The 20,750-nt window shown below is 41.3% G+C and overlaps 2 non-coding genes across 2 annotated transcripts; both read right to left on the bottom strand.

The window, feature by feature from the left end:
- Nucleotides 1-15,461: 15,461 nt before the first annotated feature.
- Nucleotides 15,462-15,533, bottom strand: TRNAC-GCA. The gene has a single exon. It is a non-coding gene; the product is annotated as a tRNA-Cys (tRNA).
- Nucleotides 15,534-17,469: 1,936 nt separating this feature from the next.
- Nucleotides 17,470-17,541, bottom strand: TRNAC-GCA. Its single transcript has one exon. It is a non-coding gene; the product is annotated as a tRNA-Cys (tRNA).
- Between the last annotated feature and the right edge of the window lie 3,209 nt (nt 17,542-20,750).

Genomic DNA, 20,750 nt, shown 5'->3' on the forward strand with positions numbered 1-20,750 from the left:
CCTCTGGATCAACTTGCAGGATGACAGGCCGAACTGGAAGGACAAATGTCTTTTTTCGGCCTTATGTACTATGTTACTATGTTACAAACGGATCCAGTCTGAACGGATGCAGACGGTTGTATTGTCTGAACGGATCCGTCCATGACAGATCTGCACAAAATGCGTAAACTTGTGAGGTAGTATATTACAGTATAGGTGTAAATGGTCACTTCACAGTCCAACAGTTAAACATGGTTTGTATTGTCTCCGTAACAAGGTCAACCCATAGCAATGGAACAATAATATTGTAAAACAGTGTCAAAAAGGATGCATTTTCTTGTAAGAGTATATTTTCAACTCCTTTAGGCTACATGCACACGACCGTTGTTTTGGTCCGCATCCGAGCCGCAGTTTTTGCGGCTTGGATGCGGACCCATTCACTTCAATGAGGCCGCAAAAGATGCGGATAGCACTCCGTGTGCTGTCCGCATCCGTTGCTCCGTTCTGTGGCCTGCAAAAAAAATATAACCTGTCCTATTGTTGTCCATTTTGTGGACAAGAATAGGCAGTTATATTAATGGCTGTTCGTGCGGTTCCGCAGATTGCAGAACGCACACAGACGCCATTAATGTTTTGCGGATCCGCAATTTGCATTTGCGGATCCGCAATACACGGGTGCCCTTCCGTGGGCATTCCGCATCACACATGCGGACCCATTCACTTGGAATGGGTCCGCAAATCCGGAGATGCGGAATGGTACGGAACGGAAGCACGGAACGGAACCCTACGGAAGCACTACGGAGTGCTTCCATGGGGTTTCATCCCGTACTTCCGTTTTGCAAAAAGATAGAACATGTCCTATTTTTTTGCGGAACGGCCACATCGCGGGCCCATTCAAGTGAATGGGTCCGCGATCCACTGCAGCTGCCCCACGGACAGTGTTCGTGCATTGCCGCAGCACGTCCACGGGGTGCACACGTTCGTGTGCAGGGGGCCTTAAAGAGCAGGCACCATTATGACAAATATGCAATAATAGGATAAGGCCACTTTTAATGTTCTCGGTTTCCAAAATTTGCTGTTGCTGGTTAGTACCCGGAATTCTTTGTAGTTATTGGTTAATGGTAAGGGCTCAGCCCCCCAACTACTTTATAATGAAAATGACTAATTTTGATCTATATACGGAATAAGGCTTTCAATGAACTCCTTTATAAGCTATACTGTAAATCACAGAAATCATTGAGTACAGCTGCTGTAACACATACTTGAGAAGTCTTGTCATCTAGAAAAGGCCGCTAATTAAAAGCTTTCTATCCGCCTTCAGCTACAAAAAAGTCCATCAGACCTGTTCATACTATTCTGGTGAATGCATGCCGTGAAGAAGAGAGCCTTATAACAGAAACACAAAATAGATTGACTAATTGAATAGTTTTATAACATACAGGGGAAATTTACTAACACCGATTTATAGACTTGGGGTACTTTCACACTTGCGTTGTGAGGATCCGGAAATCCGTATGCAAACGGATATCATTTGTAGATGGATCCGGATGTCAGATGCATTGAAATTCCGCATCCGTCTCTCCAGTGTCACCCGGAAAAAACGGATCTGGTATAAAAAAATTCAAATTTTTAAAGGTCTGAGCATGCGCAGATCGGAAGACCGGATCCGTCAATGCGGCAATTTTTATGCCGGATCCAGCACTAATACATTTCAATGAAAATGAATGCCGGATCTGGCATTCCAGCAAGTGTTTCGGAATTTTGGCATCCTGAGGCATACTGAATGAAATGCTTTCCATTCAGAATGCATTAGGATAAAACTGAAGGTTTTTTTTTCCGATATTGAGCCCCTAGGATGGAACTCAATACCGGAAAAGAATAACGCTAGTGTGAAAGTACCCTTATGAGGGAAAGTATCAATATGTTACTTTTTGGCCCTTTTTGCATTATCTGATTTGTTTGAAACCAGTTTTTCTGTGATTAATTTACAAAATTTTGCACAACATTTGTTAATTTTTGTCATTTTGTATGCCAGCAGAAGATTGGAGTAAACTTGCGACTTTAAAGAAAAGTCACAATGAAAAATCTGGCTAAAAATGTAACTCCTCGCACAAAACATCTGATCACCATAAAATGGTACAAATATATTATAAATTTGGTGCAAATGCCTACTCCACCGAACAAAAACAAGCAAAATCACTCTTAGGCCCCTTTTACACGGGTGAGTTTTCCGCGCGGGTGCAATGCGTGAGGTGAATCCGGACCCATTCATTTCTATGGGGCTGTGCACATGAGCGGTGATTTTCACGCATCACTTGTGCGTTGCGTGAAAATCGCAGCATGCTCCTCTTTGTGCGTTTTTCACGTAACGCAGGCCCCATAGAAATGAATGGGGTTGCGTGAAAATCGCAAGCAAGTGCGGATGCGGTGCGATTTTCACGCACGGTTGCTAGGTGACGATCGGGATGGAGACCCGATCATTATTATTTTCCCTTATAACATGGTTATAAGGGAAAATAATAGCATTCAGAATTTTTTAACCCCTCCAGCTCTATGGTACTATGCATTCTGTATTCAGAATGCTATTATTATCCCTTATAACCATGTTATAAGGGGAAATAATACAATCTACACTACAACTAACCCAAACCTAAACTTATGTGAAGAAGTTCGGGTCTGGGTACCACAGTCAGTTTTTTATCACGCGCGTGCAAAACACATTGCACCCGCACGATAAAAACTGAACATCGGAACGCAATCGCAGTCAAAACTCGCGCGGGTTTGCCGCAATGCACCGGGACGCATCCGGACACGCTCGTCTGCAAGGGGCCTTACTTTTCTAGCATAGAGCATTTGATTAGCATAGCAGATTACCCTTAGGCCTCTTTCACACGGGCGTTGCGGGAAAATGTGCGGGTACGATGCGGGAACACGCGCGATTTTTCAGCGCGAGTGCAAAACATTGTAATGCGTTTTGCACTCGCGTGAGAAAAATCGCGCATGTTTGGTACCCAAACCCGAACTTCTTCACAGAATTTCGTGCTTGGGATCGGTGTTCTGTAGATTGCTATTATTTTCCCTTATAACCATGTTATAAGGGAAAATAATACATTCTGAATACAGAATGCAAAGTAAAATAGTGATGGAGGTGTTAAAAAAAATATATATATAATTTAACTCACCTTAATCCACTTGATCGCCGAGCCAGCATCTCCTTCTGTCTTCATCTTAGCTGTGTGGAGCAACAGGACCTGTGGTGACGTCACTCCGGTCATCACATGATCCATCACATGATCTTTTACCATGGTGATGGATCATGTGATGGACCATGTGATGACAGGAGTGACGTCACCACAGGTCCTGTTGCTCCACACAGCTAAGATGAAGACAGAAGGAGATGCCGGCTCCGCGATCAAGTGGATTAAGGTGAGTTAAATTTTTATTTTATTTTTTTAACCCCTCCAGCGCTATTGTACTATGCATTCTGTATTCAGAATGCTATTATTTTCCCTTATAACCATGTTATAAGGGGAAATAATAATGATCGGGTCTCCATCCCGATCGTCTCCTAGCAACCGTGCATGAAAATCGCACCGCATCCGCACTTGCTTGCGGATGCTTGCGATTTTCACGCAACCCCATTCACTTCTATGGGGCCTGCGTTGCGTGAAAAACGCAGAATATAGAGCATGCTGCGATTTTCACGCAACGCACAAGTGATGCATGAAAATCACCGCTCATGTGAACAGCCCCATAGAAAAGAATGGGTCGGTATTCAGTGCGGGTGCAATGCGTTCAACTCACGCATCGCATCCGCGCGGAATACTCGCCCGTGTGAAAGGGGCCTTATACTACACAGTCTAAAAATGCCCTAGATTTATCACACTGGCTGATGCTGGGTAATAAATCTGGTGACTGTCTAGTTTAAGTTTATACCATCTATTAGTTGGTGTACTTAATACCATATTCTATTGCATTTTGGCACACAATAGTGCAATGTAAGGCCTCTTTTACACGACCAAATGGCTTTTTCAGTGTTTTGCGGTCCGTTTTAAACGGACCCATTGTTCAGTTTTTCATTTCCGTTGTGTTTCCGTTTTTCGTTCCGTTTTTCCGTACATAGAAAAAATTGGGCTAGGCATAAAATTTTCAATAGATGGTTCCGCAAAAAACGGATACGGAAGACATACGGATGCATTTCCGTATGTCTTCCGTTTTTTTTGCTGACCCATTGACTTGAATGGAGCCACAGAACGTGATTTGCGGGCAATAATAGCACATGTTCTATCTTTCAACGGAATGGAAAAACAGAAATAGGGAAACGGAATGCATACGGAGTACATTCCATTGAAATGAATGGTTCCGTATATGGACCATATATGGAACGCAAAAAACGGTCCGTACACGTGAAAAAAAATATGGTCGTGTGAAAGAGGCCTAAGCCACACACTTTTCTACTAAGCCACTCTCCCTGTTGGAGCTGTGGGAAAGTGTCTAAAACCCTCAGTAAATGTAGTGTAAAGCATACATGCCTAAGCTAGAATTCTGGCACATTTGTAGTAGTAAATCTGCCCCATTAAGTGGAATTTATAGATTAATCTGTACTAAAGTTGGCCGTAGGCATAGTATAATTGTCTATTGTCTTTGTAACAATATTTAACAAATAGGCAGATCACGGAGGGTCTCAGAGTTAGGCCTCTTTTACACGACCGTGTGTCCCCTGTGGCCGTATTGCGGCCCGCATATGGCGGGTCCGCAATACACGAAACACCGGCCATGTGCATTCCACATCACTGATGCAGACCCATTCACTTGAATGGGTCCGCAAATCTGGAGATGCGGTGCGGAACGGAACGGAAGCACTACGAAGTGCTTTTGTGGGATTCCGTTCCGTGCTTCCGTTCTGCAAAAAGATAGAACTTGTCCTATCTTTTTGCGGAACGGACGGATCGCGGACCCAATTCAAGTGAATGGGGTCGCGATCTGTATGCGGCTGGCCAATGGCTGGTGCCCGTGCATTGCGGACCGTTCGTGTGCAAGAGACCTTAGGACCCTTAGGAATCAGCTATAATCTGTGTTGGCGCCCAGCAGCAAGTGTTCGTCTCCCCTGCAGGGGAAATGATGTATTACACAGTTCCTATTGAAGTCAGTGAGCTGTCTGTTTAATGCACAGATATGTATATTATGCTAATTCACAAGACACTGTTTGTAGTTTCTACCCGCTCTGATTTCTAGATGAGGGTCCTAAAAGAAGGCTTCCCTCTATTAACTCAAAATTACCAAATAGGTTATTTGAAAATGTATTTTCTATACCAGAAAAAGACCTTTACATGCAATTATGAAATTGTCAAGCTTCCGACAGATAGGTAAGTTTGTAAATACATGTCGTAACCTATTATGTTACAGATACTGAGTTAAAGCTTCCATAGTTCTATGGGTCATCACTGAAAACAGTCTGCTTAACACTTAGGATACCAGAGGTTTTTTAGTTTTCATTTTCCTTCCCTATCCTCCTTAAGCCATAACTTTTTTTTTTATTTCCGTTCACATAGATGTAAGAGGGCTTATTTTTTGTGGGACAAGTTTTACTTTCTAATGCCAACATTAATTATGGCATACAATGAAGTGGGAAGCAGTAAAAAAAAAATCCAAATGGTGTGGAATTGGAAAAAAATGCAATTCCTCCACAGATTTAAGGGTTTCGCTCCCACGGTGTTCCATTTGCAGCAAAATTGACCCATTCCCTTCCTTCTTTGGGTCAGTACGATTACAACGATGCCCCATATGTATAGGTTTTTTATGTCTAAATAGTGTAAAAATAAATGTAAACTTTGAAAAAAAAACTTTTTTTTGTTTACATCACCATATTCTGACCTTCATAATCTTTTTAGAATTATATCTACTGAGCTGTGTGGGGGCTCGTTTTTTGCGAGGCAATCTGTAGTTTTTATTGATACCATTTTGAAGTGTGTGTGATTTTTTGATCACATTTTATTAATGTTTTGGGGGTAAGAGAAACAATGAAAATATGGCAAGTTTGGCCATTTTGACCCTTTTTTCCATTACACTATTTGCCGTATTGGAAAATATTTTTATATTATAATAGTACGGGCATTTTTGGTCGCGGTGATACCCATGATGTTTATATTTTTTGCTATTTAGTTTTATACGGAAAGGGGGGTGATTTACATTTTTATATATATTTTTTTATATATATTTTTAACAGTTTTTTTTACTTTTTTGTAATGATTTTGAAGTTCATATTTGAGCGTACAAAATCCATTTTTTTATTTTGAACTATCATGGATTTTTAAAATGCATTTATTACTGAATAAAATAAGAATTGCAGCTTTAATGCCCTCAGCCTCTTCAGCAAGGCTGAGCGCTTTGAAACTAATTACTGGCATCCTCATTGGCCTCAGAGGTTGCCGGTAAGAAGCCTGGAAGCGAAAGCTTCTGGGTTTTTGACCCTTTAGATGCCCTGATCTCACTTGATCACGGCATCTAAAGGCTTTAATTTCCATGACCGGCATGACCGTGCGAGCGTGCGCCATGTTTGTACATGTATAGCGCTGGTAGCGAAAGGGTTAAAGGAGTAGTCAAGGATTTTGATATTTATGGCCTACTATGCACAAGCCATTAATATCAGATTGTCAGGGGTCCGACATCCCGCACCCCCGCCGATCAGTGGTTACCTTTTATTTCCAGTGCCAGAAGTTGATGCCAGAACTACATAGCTCCATCCATTGTATAGTGGATGGAGCTGGTTACTGCAGCACTGCTCCCACTCACTTCAATGGGAGTAGCATTGCAGTTACCAGCTCCAAAACAACACAATGGAAGGAGATGTGTAGTGGTGCCTAGTTCTGGTGCTGCAGCTATAAGGTAACAGCTGATCCGGAGGGCTGCAGGGTGTCAGACCCCTGCTGATCTGATATTGATGGCCTGTGCTTAGGACTGGCCTTCAATATCAAAATACTGTATAACCCCTTTTAAGTGACTGTTTGTTGGATAGTCACTTTAGATATGATATAAGGGTTGCATAGCTGACATACTTCCTTCAATTGGATTGAATTTCTTTAACTGGGTTGTCCTACAAGGTGCCAAGGTGATCCCGACAGTGGATGTCCAAAGCGAGGAAACTTTCAGAAAACGGCTTCTCCCCATTGGTGGCTTAAATAGGAGCTGCAGGGGAACAGAGACCAGGTAAGTAATTTGATTTTTTTTAAAACTTTTTTTAAACCCACCAATGAGGGATCAGAATGGCGCTCAGCATGTCACTGTGGCATGGAAGTAAGCAAGAGACTAGATATCTGGGAACGAACAGCATGAGCCTTGTGGGAATTTTAAAAAGGTAAGCATAGTACCTCCTGCTTCGCTTTATTAATTTTGGTTAATCCCTTTCGGGAATCTGTATTTATGACTGTTAGGAAAAAGTTCATATACTGCAATTTCACAAGCATACATGCTCTACTAGAAATACAGTCAAAACTGCTGTATCAAGTGAATATGAATAAAATCCTATTTTCCTGTAATAAACTCAATTTTCCTGTTTTATGTAGACATCTGTGGACCCAAATTTGATCCCATAATCAGGATGTAGAAGACACATGCAATAAGACAAGACTGGATGGAATGAAAAGAAACAGGTGTACCCCCCTACACACACACACACACACAGACACTTCCATCCCACTCCCTCCCATCTCTCGCCTTATTCCATCCTCCAACTTACTGACTGAGGAATATATAAAGGGATGAACTGCAAACCTTCCAAGATCTCACAAGTTCCCTCTGAAATAACAGAGAACTGCAGGTGAGTACTTCTATCTGTTGCTGTCTGAAGTACATTGATATTATTACATAGATATTATTACTAGCATTATTATTACTGTTTATTATTATCTAATTAATGAAAATAACAGAATATTAAATATTACTGTAATTAAGGGATTTTAACTTAGGATCCACAGCATGTTTTAAAATTCAAATTTTTTTTTACATTTTTTTCTATTTAACCTCAGTTACAATGGTAATTCTTTAGACTTATAGACATATTAGTTAAATCTTAAGAAAAGTCGTACATGTCTATTGTGTAACCTGCAATGTAAGCAATTGCAATTTTGTTTTTCTTTCCAAAGTATAAAGCAGTTCATACACTTCAGATAGCTTCCAACTCCTCCATATACATGCAAGCTTGACTCAGCTGAGCCTACATGTTATTTCAGTGGGGTTGGGGGAACAAATGATCAGCCATGTTGAGATCCAACAAGCACAAGCCTTCTTTACCTAGGCATCTGCCACCAGGGTAAAGTGCGAGGACCCCATACACATTAGATAGTTGTCAGGTCCTTTTGAAATCAGCAGGTTTGGATAACTTTCATGTAATGTGTATGGGCACTTTAGTTTACTACCAATATGGACAGTTAATTATTTCTGATTTGGTATGGGATTTTATATTAAAAGTAATTGTGGTTAGGATCGGTTCATAATTGTGTTAGATTTTATATTTTTTTTAAATCAAGGTTTAAAGTGGTTTGCTCATCTCAGACAATGATAGCATATCGCTAGGATATGTTCGTCTCATCTGCAGAACGGGGACCCCAATGTGAAGGAGAGCACACAATGCATTGACTGGTATGGGAATTCCGAAATTAGGGAAGTGAGCAGGCTCAACTATTTTTATAAGACCCATAGCAGTGAATGGAGAGCGCATCATGCATGGCTACCTCTTCATTTACTGCTTCGGGACTGTCAGAAATAGCCAAGCTAGTTCTCTACTATTTTCAGAAATCCTACAGTGATGAATGGAGGGTGGCCATGCTTGCGTGGTGCTCTCTCCTTCACTTCAAGGATCCTTTTCTGGAGATACGAGCAGGTCCCAGAGGTGGATACCATACCTATCTGACATTAATGGCATATCCCAGCAATATGCCATCAGTATCTGAGATAGGAATACCCCCTTAAAGGGACTGTCTCGCTTCAGTAAATGGCATTTATCATGTAGAGAAAATTAATACAAGGCACTTACTAATGTACTGTGATTATCCATATTACCTCCTTTCCTGGGTTGATTCATTTTTCCATCACATTATACACTGCTCGTATCCAGGACTTATGACCATCCTTCAATCCAGTTGCAATGGCCGTGCTTGCACATAATTTTTTCCTATAGTGTACAAGCACAGCCACCACCGCTGGATTGCAGAGTGGTCATAACCTCTGGATACGAGCAGTGTATAATGCAATGGAAGAATGCCCTTTCCTGAAGTGAGACAACCCCTTTGAAGGGGTTGTTCGAGTTCAGAGCTGAACGCGGACATACCCGCATTTTCACCCAGGCAGGCCCCCTGATATTAGCATCTGAGCATTTCATGCTCCGTGCGCTCCCTTGCCCTGCACTGCACTAGAGCAAGAGCTTGTTTGTTTATATTTTTACAATGCTAGGAGGAGGCTTCCGCCCAGTAGTGTATTCGGTGACATCACTAGCTCGGATGGGCGGGCTTTAGCGTTGCCCTAGCCGTATTACAGGCTAGGGCAGTGCTAAAGCCTGACCATTATTGCTGGTGACATCACTGGGTTCACTGCTGGACGGAAGCCTTCGTCGAGCAGTCCCTATGGAGAGCCTGGTATGTCACTGGATCTCCTAAAAAAGCCTTTGCCCTGCGTGATTCATGTATGTATGGGTGAAAATGTGGGTATGCCTAGGTTCAGCTCTGAACCCGGACAACCCCTTTAAGTTATTCTTTACAGGACAACAGCACAGTATGCAGCACTTTACTAGCCATTAAAATACCAGAACCTCAACCTCATCAGTCAATAGGATTAATCAGAATTGGCCTCTTGCACACGACCGTATGGCTTTTTCAGTATTTTGCGGTCCGCAAAAAACAGATCCGCAAAAAATACGGATGACGTTCGTGTGCATTCAGTTTTTTGTGGAACGGAACAGCTGGCCCCTGATAGAACAGTACTATCCTTGTCCGTTATGCGGACAATAATAGGACATGTTCTAACGAAACGGAAAAACGGAAATACGGAAACGGAATGCATGCGGAGTACATTGTTTTTTTTTGCGGACCCATTGAAATGAATGGTTCCATATATGGATCGTATATGGAGCACAAAAAATGGAAAGTACACGGAAAAAAAACGTTTGTGTGCAAGAGGCCTTAGTCAATATCCATTTGGGAACAGTGACACACCTGCCCACCGTTTTTGTATGGTATTGCAGCCTCATTCACTGCAGCGGAGCTGACCTGCAATACGAGACACTTCCCATGGTGTGGCACTGTTCCTGGAAGAAAAGCAACCATGGATTTTAACTCATATGTAACCCTTTTAATAAATATGGGACAATTGCATTATAACCATGCCTCACTTTCTCCCTAAAAGGCTTTGTCTCGAGCACATAATGTACTATCTTTTTGCTTCCTAGACTTGAGATGTTTGTTTTATCCACAAGCTGAATCACTTCTTGTGCAGTTTTTTCATGTTTCCTAGTAAGGGGGAGTTCTCATCACCATTATATTTCTGTTCTTCTGATCCATCAGAAGAATAGAAAAATAAAGAAAAATAACGGATCCTGTAAAAAAACTGATCCTGTGCATCAGTTATGCACATTTGGCATCCATTTGAGCCATTTTAGACAGGAAAAAGTAATGCATACAAGACTTTTTTTCCATCTACAAAAATGGATCTCAGGCGGAAATAGCTCAAACGGATGCCAAATGTGCATAACTGATGCACAGGATCCGTTATTTTTTACAGGATACCTTTTTTTCTTTATTTTTCTATTCTTCTGATGGATCAGAAGAACAGAAAAATAACAGTCATGTGAACTGCCCCTCACCTAAGTAGGAAGGACCAAGACAAATATGTATGGCATGCAATGGCAGTCTGTTCTATACTAGAAAGACCTGCCGTGACCATATTAGGCTACTTTCACACTCGCGTTTTGTGCGAATCCGTCATGAATGGATCCGTTCAGCTAATATAACCGCATGCATCTGTTCTGAACGGATCCGTTTGTATTATCTTTAACATAGCCAAGACGGATCCGTCTTGAACACCATTGAAAGTCAATGGAGCACGAATCAGTTTTCTATTGTGCCAGATTGTGTCAGTGAAAACGGATCCGTCCCCATTGACTTCCATTGTGTGTCAGCGTTTTGGTGTCCGCCTCCAGAGCGGAATGGAGACTGAACTGATGCAAACTGATGAATTCTGAGCGGATCCTTTTCCATTCAGAATGCATTAGGGCAAAACTGATCCGTTTTGGACCGCTTGTGAGAGCCCTGAACGGATCTCACACACGGAAAGCCAAAACGCGAGTGTGAAAGTAGACTTAGTCATCTGTATATGTAGTAGCAAGTATTCTGTCACCCATACAGAAGGTCAAGTGGTTTTCCCTGTATGTACAGTAATATTGTGAATGGGCCTGTGCATCCTTTGCTATATAAAGCAAATGCAAGAAGCCAGCATTGAGACCAATGACATGGAAAAGCAAGAAATGGGTTTTGGCACTTTAGCAGGTGACGCATTACATTTCTCTGGGAAATACACACACAGAGCGTTTTTCCACGAATGCAGATATTCACTTTATTTGGCCCAAGACAGACACCCTTCGGTTGAATCGCAGTGTACTTCTACGCGCGGGCTTCTACTTCTGGGCTGTGCGGAAAGAATATTGCGATATTGATATGCTGTTAAACCATTTTACTTCTGTGAGTATAATAAAGCAGAATTTTTAATTGTGCCGGAGGTACTCTCACTATTGTGCGGTTTATGACATCTTGCAGAGGAGCCTACGACGATCCAGCATAGATATGCTGAGATTCAATCTGCGTAGAAGTACACTGCGATCCAACTGAAGGGTGTCTGTCTTGGGCCAGATAAAGTGAATATCTGCATTCGTGGAAAAACGCTCTGTGTGTGAATGAGGAGCAGCGCGGTCCCACTATATTAACATTTTACATTTGTGAAGAACCCACTTCATGTCGGGAGACCAGCAGCGCAAGTACCATTGAAACCTAGTGACTCATTTTATCTTATTTTATTGCATTCTCTGGGAAATACGGCTGGTCCTAGCTAACAGAATACCTAGGTTCAAGGTTATTTTATGCGGTGTTCCTATGATATGTCAGGAGATTGCTGGAAGTCGAATAAACCTTTAAGTAAGGCTACATGCACACGAGCGTTGTTTCTTTCTGTGTCCGTTCGGGTTTTTTTGCGGATAGGATGCGGACCCATTAATTTCAAAAACGCGGTGTTGTCCGCATCAGTATGTCCGTTCCGTTGCCCCGCATAGTGCATGTCCTATTTTTTTCTAGTTTGCAGACAAGGATAGGCATTATTACAATGGATCTGCAAAAAAAAACGGATCCGCAAAAAAACGGATTCCATACGGAACGTCATCCTTTTTTTGCGGATACGCAATTTGTGGACCGCAAAACACATACGGTCGTCTGCATGAGCCCTAACACAAAGTAGTGGAAGTGCTATGCAAACACACTAGGCAGTTGTCTAGGGCAAATTTCTTCTATCGCAGTTTGATTCCATCTATTTGCTATTGTTCCTTTTGTTCTATGGTATGTCTCTATTTTCTGCTTTTTTTTTTATAATGTCACATTACATGTCAGTCTTGGTTATTAATGTCAATTGCTATTGCTCACAGGTGAGAAGCTTCAAAATGAATCCCTCCATGTTAGGAGTATTTTGTCTGATGTTATGTGTCCATAGTCGATCTCTGTATAATGAGCGACTAAATGCATTGGATTTGTCAGAAAACAGAGACCTGGTGAGTGCATTTGGAACAAAGTATTTTAGTAAATTGCTATAATATTCTATGTTTCATAATGTCTAGTAAAGCAAATTATTTATTTAGATATGTTATCTACTTTATAGAGGCCACATTAACTCTGTTTCACAATCTTAGTATTTAAGGAACATATCACATCACCAAATTCCAATTGTCAGTTTCTAAATTAAAAGACAGAAGGATTCCATAGAATTTCCGGTGACAAGTAAGGATACTTTCACTTCTGCATTTTCCTTTCCGGTTTTGAGATCCGGCAGAGGATCTCAAAATCAGAAAAAAAATGCTTCAGTGCATGCATTCCGTTCGGCATGGGAAACTGAATATGTAAGTCAATGGTGCCGAATCCCTTTTCTTTTTTTTTTTTTTTTAACACGAAAAAAACTGATCCGGCGCCTATTGACTTAGGCTACTTTCACACTTGCGGCAGAGAGATCCGGAACTGCCTGCCGGATCAGGCAAAATGTATGCTAACTGATGGCATTAGTAAGACTGATCAGGATCCTGATCAGTCTTAAAAATGCCTGATCAGTCGAAAAAATGCATTGAAATGCCGGATCCGTCTTTCCGGTGTCATCCGGCAAAAACGGATCCGGCATTTATTTTTTCACCTTTTTTTCAGTCTGCGCATGCACATACCGGAAGGACGGATCCGGCATTCCGGTATTCTGAATGCCGGATCCGGCACTAATACATTCCTATGGGAAAAAATGCCTGATCCGGCATTCAGGCAAGTCTTCAGTTTTTTTAGCCGGAGATAAAACCGTAGCATGCTGCAGTTTTCTCTTTTGCCTGATCAGTCAAAACGACTGAACTGAAGACATCCTGATGCAAACTGAACGGATTACTCTCCATTCAGAATGCATGGGGACATACCTGATCAGTTCTTTTCCGGTATAGAGCCCCTGTGACGGATCTCTATGCCGGAAAAGAACAACGCAAGTGTGAAAGTAGCCTTTTACAATGGTATTACATGCTGGATCTGGCATGTTCATTTTCAATATAATACAACCGGATCCTTTCTGAACTGATGCAGCCAGTTATATTATTCAAACGGAAGTAAGGGCGGGTTCACATCAGCGTTATGAATTCCGTTATTGTTTTCCGTTATAACATGGTTATAACGGAAAATAACAGAATTTGTAAGACGGAATTCAAAACGGAAACTTTGAGAGGCATTCAGTTTTTATTTGTCATAATAGAGGTCTATGGGCAATCATAACGGCTCCGTCTGGTTTCCGTTATCCAGGACGGAAAATAAGGTTCTGTCATGAGTTCCAAAGTAAAGCAGACCATATACATGAGATAACTGTCAGCTAAACGCTTGTACATCCATCAACTACAGTATACCTCCCAGTTCCCCCATACTATAGAGTACCACTGGTGGGTGGCTTATCTCCCCAAGAACAAAAAGATTGGGCATGGTTAAAGGGGTTGTCCCACAAAAAATATTCTACAGTTTTCAAACCAGCACCTGGATCTGAATACTTTTGTAATTAATAATTTACAATAGCCACTGAGTTATTGAATAAAATGTATCTGTATAGCGCCACCACCTTTTTTTCTTATTTCTTTGTCCTGCTCACTGAGATGGCCGCACATGCTCAGTTTCTTCTTTCAGCTGTCTCCTGAGCTGTGATAGGGAGAGCATGGACACGCCCCCTGAGCTGTGATAGGGAGAGCATGGACACGCCCCCTTAGCTGCAGCAGAACAGACACTCCCCTTGAGCTGTCAGCAGAGCAATGAATGGGGAGATCTCTGGACCCATGTGAGGTACAGGGCTGGTTCTAGCTTTGCTAGAAAGAGATCGTCATGTCCTATATGATGTCTTATTTTAATTTTTTACGTTAGTCATGGGATAACCCCTTTAAATCCAACATGCCTGATCCTTCTCTCCCCTGACATCTGCCATAGGAAGACCTTTAGATGGCTGTCCAATCCTGCTGAAATCAGCAGGTTTAACAGACATACTAATCTAATTTGTAAGGCTTTATTGTTTTGCTATACTACAGTAACTTGATGGAAAGAGAGACCATGTTTGGGCCTCATAAGCCCTGTTTGATTTGAACTGTATTGTATTTATGGGTGAATTAGGCTACTTTCACATTAGCGTTTTTTGCAGATCCATTGAAATGAACTCAATTGAAAGTCAATGGGGGACGGATCCATTTTCTATTGTGTCAGAGAAAACGGATTGCTCCACATCCCAGGATGGACAGAAAAACGCTGCAGGCATCATTTTGGTGTCCGCCTCCAGAGTGGAATGGTGACTGAATGGAGGCAAACTGATGCATTCTGAGCGGATCCTTTTCCTCTCAGAATGCATTAGGGCAAAACTGATCCGTTTTGGACCGCTTGTGAGAGCCCTGAACGGATCTCGCAAACAGAAAGCCTAAACGCTAGTGTGAAAGTAGGTTAAAATAAAGCAGTTATTATCAACTCTCTCATTTGATTTGTATTGTGATCCCTATGATTATGTGTTTACATCAGACAATCCACTAGTTTAAAGGGATTCCTAAAGATATCAGAATTTAAAAAAAGAAACTATGCACACAGTAAAAAATGAATATTGTAGCTGTCTTCTTTCAAATTCTTACTGATATCTAGATTTAAAAGTTATTTGTCAATGAATGTAATAAAAGACTAATTAAGAAAAAAAAATTAAGGGGGCACCCGGATTTGAACCAGGGACCTCTCGATCTGCAGTCGAATGCTCTACCACTGAGCTATACCCCCACCTATGAATTTCATTCAGAACAGGTTAGGTGTAACCAATATGAGTCACCAGTGTATTTAGCATTGTTTGCATTTTACTGCTGACAGCATGGGTGATTCTCATAGGAAAAATCTGTGGCTGAGACTATGGAAACATTGTGGGAAAGGCGCCTTTTACTAGGCAGAAGCATAATTTAAGCTCTTAGGCCAAAATACAATGGGCCAGATTTATCATTACTCTGACAGCTCACACCACTTTAACATATGGCTAAAGTCAGTTTTAGCCAAGTCAGATTTATGATCGGCCCTTTAAGACTGTAATAAATGTGGTTTGACGGTAGCAGTTTTTCCGTCAGTAAGCAGCTTTACAAAAGTCGCACATCTTTACGAAAAAGTCGCACATTTTATGAAAAAGTCGCATGTTCAATTAAAAAGTCTCATAAGATAAGCATGGTCCTCACTGGAGTGAAATTGCGACTTTTTTGCGACTTTTTTGCGACTTTTTAAATAGTCCCAATAGTAAATCTGTCTAGAGATTCATTTACATAAGAAAACACGCCCACTTTCAGAAAACTGGCGAGCATAGTGCAGAGCAGAAAAAAGTCGCAAATTTGTGCGCAGTTTTAGCGTTTGGGACTTTTTTTGGGACTTTTTCACTCCATTATTCTGACCTGAGCTAATGATAAATCTGGCCCAATATCTGTAGCAGGGCTCCCCAGGTGATTTATAGTTTTAGTCTCTTCACTTTTTTGCCACTTTCAGGCTCCAGGGCCAAGCTGTAATGGCAAATTCTGCACCCTCCCTATATTTGCCTTCCTGTTACAAGGATTAATAGAGATGCCAAAAACAGATTTTTTTCAGTCTCTGCCCAAGACATACAGATGATGTTGCTTTTATGACAGAGAGCACAGCATGGAATTAGCCAACTTCAGACAGCATGCTTCAGAAGTCATTATCCCGCCCAGGCCTGAATGTTCGAATTTTAGGCTCAAGTAGTAGACCCCCATCAACAAGTTTATCATAATGCTTGTACATAAGTGTTTCAAAAAAGTATTTATTGATGAAATTGCAAGTAGGTAGAAAATATGCATGAAATATGCATAAGAAAACAATAAACCAAAAAAAGTTAAAAAGTGACATGCATAAGAAATAGTACACTTCAAGGCTAAAGTATAAGACAATCCAAGTTCAGTATAACTGTTACATAACAGTTAAAACATAGAACAAAATATACCTTCGGTACAAAGTGGGCTTAACCCCCATGGCTCTCCCAGTCAAGTAAGCATACGGAAAGAAAAAGGGGTAGAAAGCAAAAATAAAACCTCCTCAGACACTGTCCTTGCAGAATCACAAAGATAAAAAGTATATCAGGTTGGGGGATGTTGTACAGCTCACCCTTCTGCTATTTTTAAGGCCTCTTTCACACGACCGTATGGCTTTTTCAGTGTTTTGCGGTCCGTTTTAAACGAATCCGTTGTTCCGTTTTTCGTTTTTCCGTATGGCATATACAGTATACAGTAATTTCATAGAAAAAATTGGGCTGGGCATAACATTTTCAATTGATGGCTCCGCAAAAAACGGAACGGATACGGAACTCATACGGATGCATTTCCGTATGTGTTCCATTTTTTTTGCGGACCCATTGACTTGAATGGAGCCACGGAACGTGATTTGGGGGCAATAATAAGACATGTTCTATCTTTTCGGAACGGAAAAACGGAAATCCGGAAACGGAATGCATATGGAGTACATTCCGTTTTTTTGCGGAACCATTGAAATGAATAGTTCCGTATACAGACCGTATACGGAACGCAAAAAACAGCCCGCCAAACGGGGAAAAAAAACGGTAGTGTGAAAGAGGCCTAACACTGAGAGAAAGGAGGAGAGAGGAATGTGTGTTGTAGATCAGAGAGTGGAGAGGAAGAAAAGTATATAGTTCTTCAAAGAAAAAAAATTAAGGGGGCACCCGGATTTGAACCAGGGACCTCTCGATCTGCAGTCGAATGCTCTACCACTGAGCTATACCCCCACTGGTGAATCTTAGGTAAGAACAAGGTAGGTGTAACCAATGTGAGTTACACATGTATTTAGCATTGTTTGCATTTTACAGCTGACAGCATGGGTGATTCTCGTAGGAGAAATCAGCCCCATGGCTCTCCCAGTCAAGTAAGCATACGGAAAGAAAAAGGGGTAGAAAGAAAAAATAAAACTTTGCCCTCGCAGAATCACAAAGATAAAAAGTATGTCAGGTTAGGGGATGTTGTACAGCTCACCTTGCTGCTATTTTTAACACTGATAAAAGGGAGGAGAGGGGAATGTGTGTGGTAGATCAGAGAGTGGAGAGGAAGAAAATTATCTTGTTCTTCAAAGAAAAAAATAATTAAGGGGGCACCCAGATTTGAACCAAAGACATCTCAATCTGCAGTCAAATGCTCTCTCAACTGTACTGTATCAGAGTACAGATAGGGAGGAATGTACACAGTCACAAATTCATCACAAATCGCTATGTTAAAACCCTATTCAGCCTATCAATCAATGGGACCATTTTTAATGGCCGCTTAGACAGAAGTGCACCCATCTAACGGCCCTTAAAAACGGTAATATGGCCTTTTGGGTTTAAAGAAAAAAATTCACTCATCTCACCCGCTTGCTCGCACAGAGGCAGTCATCACTTATGATGTCATCACATGATCATGCTGGAAGTGCTCAGTGACATAATCACGCTCAGAGCATGTCCTTCAGGTGTCTTTTCCACTCAAGAGAGGAGCGGACTGCCTCTGCATGAGCAAGTGGATGAGGTCTTTTTTCCCCCCGTTCTTTCTAAGACAAGTCTAGCTGCCATTTTAGGAAAAATGATTCTTTACCACAAAACATGAGGAAATTCAGCTTTGTGGTGATTTAAATTTTTCCTAAACTTCAGATCGAATTTTGCTTCGAATGCTTCGATTCGCTGAACACTACTCCTCAGCATCACTGCTTGTCAGCATAAGGGAGAAGAAATCCCTGAAATCCCTTATAGTCTTTAAAGGTGATATAAGTACAGGGATGAAGCTGTGCTGATACATGAGAGCTAGTGAAGACAGCGGCATCCTGGACACAAACTTCACACACAGCATGTATTACTAGGAGGGAGATGCCTACATAAAGAAAAAGTCTAATAATCGGTGAAGTCTATACGGTTATTAGTTGTAAGACTATGGGAGATGCAGTGGACTATAAGGTAGTAACTATGGTGATGCAGACAGGTGTAGTATGCTGGAGGCTGTAGTGAATAGGCCTCAAAAGCAGTGGTCAGCAACAGGATTAATCAAGGTGATCTGGACAAGGTAAACGGTCCAGGTCATACACTGAAAAGATCATCCAGAAGGAGAAGCTAGGGGCCTGCAATAAGGCTACAATGTGACCTCCAACATAAATGTCACACAAAACGTCCTGAAAAAAAAAAAGCTTCTTAGATTTTCTGGCATGTAGCAGAGCTTGCTTTTCACATATTAACCTTTGAAAGTATGATGTTACTTTGAGCTCTCAGGTATTAGGGGCAAAGTATAACACAAGTTCAGACTACGGTATGATGTAATCTTGTGAGGGTGCAATGAGTACATTTTAACCATGCAATTTTGCATCATCTCCGTTTGATGTTGGTTCTCCTGAACCTTGAAACATATATTTATATGTTCTCTTCTAGTCTGTAATAATAAAAAATAGTCCTCCCATTCAAAACCTGATTGAGATCAAAGGGTATGTTCCTGTTTTGCAACTAACTTCTTTTTAGTGCTCCAATGCATTTAAAACGGACGCAACAGGCTTCATGAAAACAGTTTTGCATACCCAGTTCCTGGGCAGAAATACAAAAAGAGACTAGAAACAAGGCCAAACCCTTTATGTAATCTGTTCCTGAGGTCAAGTATTAGTCTCTTTCATCTGCCTTTTGCTCATCTACGAGCATGCAAATTAGCTCATCTGTAGACAGCTGTTTCTGGATTTTTGCCATTGCAGAGCAGGGTATTGGTTGGTTGAATGAGATGCTTTAGATGCAGCCCGGGAGGGGTGTATCTAATTCTCATTTAAAAGACCCAGAAGGTGTATGGAGACTTATTTTCAGGCAAAGCTTCAAAGGGAAACAATCTTAGCTAATTTCAGCAAAACCAGAGAATCCTCCAAAAGGAACAGCTGGGACACAGACATCTCATTCAGTCAACCAGTACACCATTGCTCTTCCTTATAGAGGAAGCTCTGGTTTGACCCACAAGAGATAATTCGCCTACTTTTTTTCCCCCATGGAGCAGAGCCTGGAAATAAATCTCCATACACCATACACTCTAACCAACAAAAGGAAAAATGCTTTTTTTTACAGAAACATATTCCACCTGAAGACAAACACATTTCGTTTTATGACACCAAGGTGTCTTCAAAAGTGGTGGAAGATCCTTACTTTGAAAGTTCATTGATGTTTCTTTAATGAAAAGACTAAGATACATTTAATGAGTCAACATCAATAGCTTATTATACTTGACCACTTAATGGATCAGATGGGGTTAGCCTTGTTGTTACCAATAAGATGGAAGGATTAGGTCTCCAAATCCTTTATCTTCCTGATCCATTAGAGAGGTTCCGGGCATACAGCAATATTCTTTGTGGTGGATGACACACAACATGCTTTGATGTAATGTTATGTCAAAGTGAAATTAGAGATACACAGAGATACACAGACGGCTTTCTTTAAAAGCAAGTGATTCATAAAACCTTCAATTTTTCATCATAAAAAGCCTCAACAAGCTGTGTATTGATCTGCAATAACTTATTGCGTCAGCAGCGGGTCCTCATGTATTGCTAAGAAAAGGCTTGTGATGTGCTCCAGTTGTTGCTTATATTCAAGTGACATTTGCTTCTTGTACAGTTTTTAAATAACATACTTAAGCACAGTCGATAGCAGGGCCATATACCCCTGCTGATCAGATGCTGATCACCTATACAAAGGATAGATCAGGGATGCTCAACCTTCAGCCCTCCAGCTGTTGAAAGACTACAACTCCCAGCATGCCCTAATAGTTGTAGGCTATCCAGGCATGCTGGGAATTGTAGTTTTGCTACAGCTGGAGGACCGCAGGTTGGGCATGCCTGGGATAGATCATCAGTAAGCAAATGGAAAAATTCTGTATATAGAGTTGCTTGAGCAGGGATGTGCTTACATATGTTCAAATATGTGAGGCATGCATATGGCCTTGTAGATTTACGGTA

This window comes from Bufo bufo, chromosome 6 (genome assembly GCF_905171765.1).
Source record: "Bufo bufo chromosome 6, aBufBuf1.1, whole genome shotgun sequence".
Taxonomy (NCBI): Eukaryota; Metazoa; Chordata; class Amphibia; order Anura; family Bufonidae; genus Bufo; species Bufo bufo.